The following is a 7,220-nucleotide window of genomic DNA, read 5'->3' on the forward strand; positions in this document are numbered from 1 at the left end:
GTTATCTTAAAACTTTATAAAATATGTATAAGCTCTTCTTTTCTATTAGTAGTTCTAATTATCACTAAAGGTAGGTATTAATCTGGCTCTGGCAGTAATAAATTTTGGAGCATACCGATGACATTAAGAAGTTGTAGATGGTTTTGGTATGTTATAAAATATTTACAAATTGAAGTGTGTGACATCTGGAATTCATTCAAAATACACAGAGAAGGAGATAGAGAAGCATGTGAAGGGAAAAGAGAAAAAAGGATTGGCCCTAAAGTGATCATTATTGACGGGGGTGTTTAATATGTACAGTTCATTATGCTAATCTCTCCACTTTTGTATATGTTTGAATTTTTCTATAACAAAAGGCTGAAAAAAGAAAAGAATTACATTTTTCCCCCAATAAAATATATTGGTTTAAAGAGTAATTTACAAAAGGAAATCTAGGGTGGAATAATTTTATTTTGAATAACCACACAGGAAATCTTTTATTCAAATGTCAAAAATTTCATTTAAATTTGATAAGTTCTCCGTTGTTTCTTAGTTGTATTTACCATATTTGCTATTCCAGCATTCTAGATTAAGCTTTCTATATGTTTCTCTGTACCTTGCCTACATTACAACACACATTTCTGTAGCTACTGCAATGTTCTGAAAAACCTAGTTCCATTCTTGTAATTAGTTCACCTTCTCTCCCAAAGCCAGGGTAATACTATTTGGCTACAAAGACAAAAGCCATGCTAGAAATCATTTCTGCTTTCGAGTAGTTCTACCTAAAATGGAAATATTGTAAGTTGAATTCTGTATCTGGATGATTTAAAAAAAAAATGTTTACGGTGCATGTCAAGCTAAGCCCTTTAGAGAACCCCAAAATTGTGATCTGTCAAAAAAGTATATTCATATAATTAAAAATGTAAATTACACAAATGTTAAGAAACTTCAAACGGCGTTGAATAAAACTTTAATTCAAATGTTCAACTGCAACCTTCTTCTTTTTCTATCACTTGTGGTAAACCAAGTTATCTGAGGACCCAAAGTACCATTGGCATCCCTGGAAGTCTCAGGCACCAGAGCCACAGTTACTTACAATGCCAATTCTTGTCTGCAGATCAGCACAGAACTGCTAAAGCTCTGCAATGTCCATAAATTGCTGTCTGCTCTGGCTTCTGTTTCCAGCCGCTACCATCTCTGAACTTTAGATAGTTCCTGATTTTTGTTGCAAAGCTCCTTGTTTAGCCCCTCTATACCTCCTCCTGAGTGAATCTGGGTAATAGGTCTTAGCTCTCAGTGGTTTTCCCAGCAACTCCATTCTATGTTCTTTATCTTTTCCAGGAATTTCTCAAAATTTCTTTCCTACTGATAAGTCTTTCTTGTTTACCCAGGCTGCAGTAGATTAAGTGTGATTTAACATTTTTTTGTTTGGTTATTTCAAAGATAAGGGGATCAACTAAAGGCGTAGCTTACCATTTTGGGCTAAAAATCCTTCTCAGGCTCACTCTCAGTTTTCTAATGATTCTCTGGTTCTAAATTGCCTAACTTCTGAATGTACCTTTATAGCCTGTGCTATAAAGCAGCGGAATATCAGAGAATCAGAGAAGAAGAGTTTGATAGCCCCTCTTTTTATCTCCTTTCCTGACTTAAAATGCTGAGCTCTAAGATATTCATGTTGTTTGCGAAATTAGACAGGACTTGAGGAGGGAGTGGTACCCTACGAGCTGAAGGCTGGGAGTTAACATTTTTGGTAGAAGATGGGGCCTATTCTTTATTGTTTTCCCATGTAGTCACGGTAGTTATTTTAGGAACATTTAGAATAAATTTGCTGGTTCTTTCCTTTTCATTGGTCCCTTATTGCCCTCTCTGTTAGAGAATCTGTTTCCTGCCCTTTAATTGACACTACCATACTACTGCTGCTGCTGCTAAAAGAATAATAACGATAGTAATCATAATTATCATAGTTAATATTGAGCATTTACTATGTTCCAGGCACTGTGCTGAACACAAATTCTCATCAATACCTCAAAATAACTGTATATATGTATACACACAGTATAATACAGAGAAGCCAGGGCTGCCTGACACCAAAGTCCCTGCATGTAACCATTATCATGTAACATGCCCTTGTAGGCATTTTTTGGTAAATGTCTTAGTCTGTAGGTACCTTGTGGTGACTTAATTTATAATTTGTATCCCCAGGCTTTATCACAATGCCTGGCACAGAGCAGTTGCTTCATAAATAATCGTTAAATGAGTGATCGTATTCACACTCCAGCATGGAGCTATACATCTAACAGACCATGACACTCAAGGAAATAAATCTATTTTAAAATGATGTACACATTTTATAGGGTCTTTAGTCAGTTAATCTAAAAATTTTCAGTGCATTTACAACACAAGAAAGTAAATTTTTATCAATGTTGATTAGTTTTATGTGATTCTTTCTTGTTATTATTGTTTTGAGACAGGGTCTTACTGTGTCTCCCAGGATGGAGCACAGTGTCACGATCTTGGCTCATTGCAACCTCAGCCTCCCAAATTCAAGCAGTCCTCCCACCTAACCCACCCAACTAGCCTGGGACTACAGGTGTGAGCCATTATGTCTGGCTCATTTTTGTATTTTTAGCAGAGACAGGGTTTCGTCATGTTGCCCAGGCTGGTCTCAAACTCCTGGACTCAAGCAATTTGCTCACCTTGGCCTTCCAAAATGCTGGGATTACAGGTGCAAGCCTCTGAGCCTAGCCAGAAATTCACTTTTTACTTTTCATTCTTTTCTTCTCTTTAAAGTATTTTGATGGTTAAATTATTTTGAATTTTATTAAAGGGAACCATGCATATAAAAAAGTGCGCAAATTATAATGTACAGTTCATGAATTTTCCCCAGGTGAATACACTTATGTAATTAGCACACAGTTCAAAAAAAACAGAACATTCACAGAGACCCAGAAGCTTCCTCACGCTGCCTTCCAGCTCCTATCCCTTTGCCTCTGATGATAAACGACGTCCTGACTTACAAACACCAAAGAGTCATGTTGGCTGTTTTTAATTTTATATAAATGGAACCATAAAGATATGGTTTTGATTTGCTCAAAACTGTGTCTGTGAGATATATGGATGTTACTGTGAGTCGTTATAAATTATTCTTTCTCTTTGTTCTGTAGTAGTCCATTGTGTAGACATATCATTATCTACATATCCATTTTACTGTAGATGGACATTTGGGTTGCTTCCAGTTTGGGCCTATAATAACAGTGATACTATAAAAATTTTTATATAAGTCTTTGGAGTTTGGACCTAAAGTGGAACTGCTAAGTCATAGCATTTGTTGTATTTTGTTCTATAAGACCCTGCCAAACAGTTTTTCTGAGTGGTTATGACAATATACTCTCCCACTTGTGGTAGTTCAAGTTCCAGTTGCTCCTCAACCTTTTCAACACTTGCCTTTATCTTTTTCTGTTTAACCATTCTGCTGGTGTGTAATGGCATTACATTGTGCTTTTGATTTGCATTGAGATTACTGGTGAGCTTGAGTACGTTTGGATATGTGTGTTGGCTTTTTGGGTTCTCTTTTCTGTGATGTACTTTTTTCATGTTGCTTGTCAATTATTTCTATTTGGGTTCCCACATTTTTCTTACTAATTTCTAAGAGCTTTTTAATACATTCTAAAGATGAATTTTTATAGAATATGAAATGGAAAGCATTGTGTGCCATTCTGTGGGTTACCTTTGCATTTGATAATTAAGCATTTCTATTAATCAGGATAGAGGCCAAACTGTAGTATAGTAAGAAAACATGCAAACAACCAGTCAAAAACTAAGCCAAACAAACCTATCAAAATAAAGTAGATGTTTATTCTCAGTTGTGCAACTGGCTAAAATTAGGAAGCCAGGCTTGCATGGCACTGTTGCACAAAGTGATTTGCTGTGTCAGGTTACTTCCATCTTTTTACTCCACAGGTTCTGTCTTCATCAGCCTGGTCAAAGCTGGATTTCCATCATACATGTGCTCAGTCCATGGGAGGTGCAAAAGGTAGAGACACACAAACTCAGAGTTTTTTAAATCAAGAATTGAAAGTGGTCCATGAGCTTCTGTTCACAGTACATTGAGTTCGGCACATGACCATAACTAACTGGCACAGCTGCTGGGAATGTATAATCTCTAGCTGGATGTTCATGCGCCCAGCTAAAACTCTGTTTCTATGAAGGAAAAAGAAGAATGGATTTTGGGGTGGTAACTATCAGGCTGCTATCACCATCTATTTTAGGCAAGCACCATGATACATAATTTTGAGGGAAGAACTTACAATCTAGTGGAACGAGATGTCTAGGGTATTCAAAATCTATGTAATACCAGTTTTTATGAAATAACCAATAAATAGAGGTAAACGTGGGGATAAAAAAGGAGTGATTTAGGTGGCGGATCTGAGAAGGCTTTGTAAATGCAATAGTTTGTGGTAGATAGAGAAAGCACAGAATTTCAGTCTCAGCAACCTGCAGAATGTAAGTGAAGCATTCAATAAACCTGAAGCTTCATGAGGTGTTGTGGGTGCGGTTAGAAAATGAGGCAGGAAAGGTGTATTGGAATCAAACCACAAAGAGCCTTTTAACTGTTATGTGTAAAGAATGTGAATTTTCTTCAACAACCAATGTCAAATAAGAGAAGCCTTTTGAAGTACTGAATATCTTAACTTCAATTTTATAGGTAACTGTTTTAGCCTCCACTTTTTCAATACACACTGAAGTAATCCAGTAGTATGTGGAAATCCAGATTTAATATTCTTGTTACTTCAAATAATTAAGATAAACTCAGTGTAAGGTAACAATTTCATTCCAACTACCTCAGGGAGCATTGGAGTGGAGGAAGGAGTGCCATATGGGACAGCCAAGAAAATCTTCATGAGAACAGGAACACCTCTTGAAAAGAGTATTCATGAAGACGTAAATAATGTAAAATGAAAGTGGGCTCCAATGTAATATTTTGATCTGAAGTTAAAGACTGATTAAGATTTTCATGAACTTAAACTTGAATCTGTGTGATTATCAAGGGGCATAATTAAGAGTCACATCCTTTCTAGGTCTGTGGGGAAATTCCCATCACCATTGATGAGAATTGTGCATAAAGATCATGGGAAGAGCATGGCCCTTGGGTTTCCTCTTAAACAGCCTGTAGGATTTGTTATGGTTATTTAATGCACTGGTCCTTGGAGACACTAACTACAATTCTGTCTCTACCTTCCATGCTGAAAATAACAAAAGTTGGGAGTGGAAGCCCCAGGAGATGGAGATATCTTTTTATTCTTTCTTCTTTATCTACAATTGAATTATTATCAAAGGGAAAACTTCTGGCTCCAGGAATGCCAAGTCACTAAACGACAATAACAACAACAAAATGAATCCAAGTATTAGAGGGGAGAAAATGCTGCCCTATGTTCATTAAGCGATTAACTTTTCTTCGAGTTAGACTTTCTTTGGGAGCTAAGGTCATTTCCTTAAGCTGCTGGGAAACTGTCGGTTCTGAGACGCACTTACGTGTCAGAACATTTTGGCCAGGGATATTTAGAAATGTCTGTGGGCAAGGGCAACAATAATTTGCTTTAGAGAGAGTCTTGAGCTAGGATGCAAACAATAAGGAATTGTAGAATAAAACCATGGTATGGTGATAAAGCAGGGAAAAGTGATAGTTCTAAGGACAGTGTTCTATTTTCTCATCCAGTATCAGCAAAGCTGTATGTGCAAAATTCTGGGTCTTCCACTGTCTTTCCATGCCTGCTCAGTAACTAGCAGTATGTTTTGATTTTGGTTTTGAGATGAAAGTATCTCTTCTACAATTCTGGCATGCATTCTAGTTTTTCTTACCTGATACTTTCCATCTCTGATTACTTACCAGCAGAATCAGCATGTACCCCAGCTATCAATTTCTGTTCCTCCTTAAAGAAAATAGAGACACCTTGTTATTTTTGCCAGATGGTAAATGTCAGGCATGGCAGACATTCAATATGTTACTAAATGAATAAATAACAGACATGTACAACGAGAAATCTCTGTATGCAAAATGTTTCATTTTTACACATTGTGGTATTTTACACATGACAATATTTGAAGACAGGCAAGTATCTGTTAAAGGTGTCAAAGGATCAGGAAAAGCAACTGGGAGTGGGCAGATAGAAGGGTTTCTGCTGCAGAGGTTTTAAGAGATCAGATCCATGTTGCCAAGTTCTTTTATCTCTGTGCTAGAGAAGAAGAGTAATGCATTGAATCATCTGTTTTCTAAGAAGCCAATTTGTCTGAAAGCAATACCTTTTTTTTTTTTTTTTTTGCCTTTTGTCTTTTGCCTTTTTTGAAATAAACAAAATCCTTTATTTCAAGTGTTTGTCCTGGGCCAAGGAATTATACTCTTTTAAGCCCTTTATATACATTAACTCACTTAATCCTCACAACAAATTTATGAGATAGATACTATAATCATTCTGATTTTATATATGGGGAAATGGAGGCACAAAGAAGTTAATTGTTTCAAGGCCTTACAGATGCTAAATGTTAACATTGAAATTGCAACCTAGGGAGTCTGGCTTCTGGATCTGTTTTCATAATTACTACACTATACCTCCTCATGAGGAGACACTCGAGCAGACAAATAATGACATGGGAGACTCATGAGATTTTCTGAGGAAAAACACTCCAGGTAGAAGCAAATCATAATGCAAGAGCCATGTGCCTCTTTCTCAAAGAGCAGGAAGGCCAGTGTGGGAGTTGCTGAGGGGAAGAGTGCTAAGAATGAGATGTAGTGGCTTGTGGGCCTTGGTAAGGATTTTGGTTTGCATTTTAAGAAAAATAAAAAGGTCTGGGCACAGTGGCTCACAACTGTAATACTAGCACTTTGGAAGGCCGAGGTGGGCAGACTGCCTTAGCTCGGGAGTTTGAGACCAGCCTGGGCAACACAGTAAGACCCTGGCTCTACTAAAAATACAAAAGATTAGCCAGGCGTGGTGGTGCACACCTGTAATCTCAGGTACTCGGGAGGCTGAGGCATGAGAATCCCTTGACCTGGGAGGCAGAGGTTCCAGTGAGCTGAGATTGTGCCCTCTAGCCTGGGTGACAGAGTGAGACTCTGTCTCCAAAAATAAAATAAAAAAAAGAAAAAGGCGCCGGGCGCGGTGGCTCAAGCCTGTAATCCCAGCACTTTGGGAGGCCGAGGTGGGTGGATCACGAGGTCAAGAGATCGAGACCATCCTGGTCAA

This window comes from Cebus imitator, unplaced genomic scaffold (assembly GCF_001604975.1).
Source record: "Cebus imitator isolate Cc_AM_T3 unplaced genomic scaffold, Cebus_imitator-1.0 Scaffold25, whole genome shotgun sequence".
NCBI classification, from domain to species: Eukaryota; Metazoa; Chordata; class Mammalia; order Primates; family Cebidae; genus Cebus; species Cebus imitator.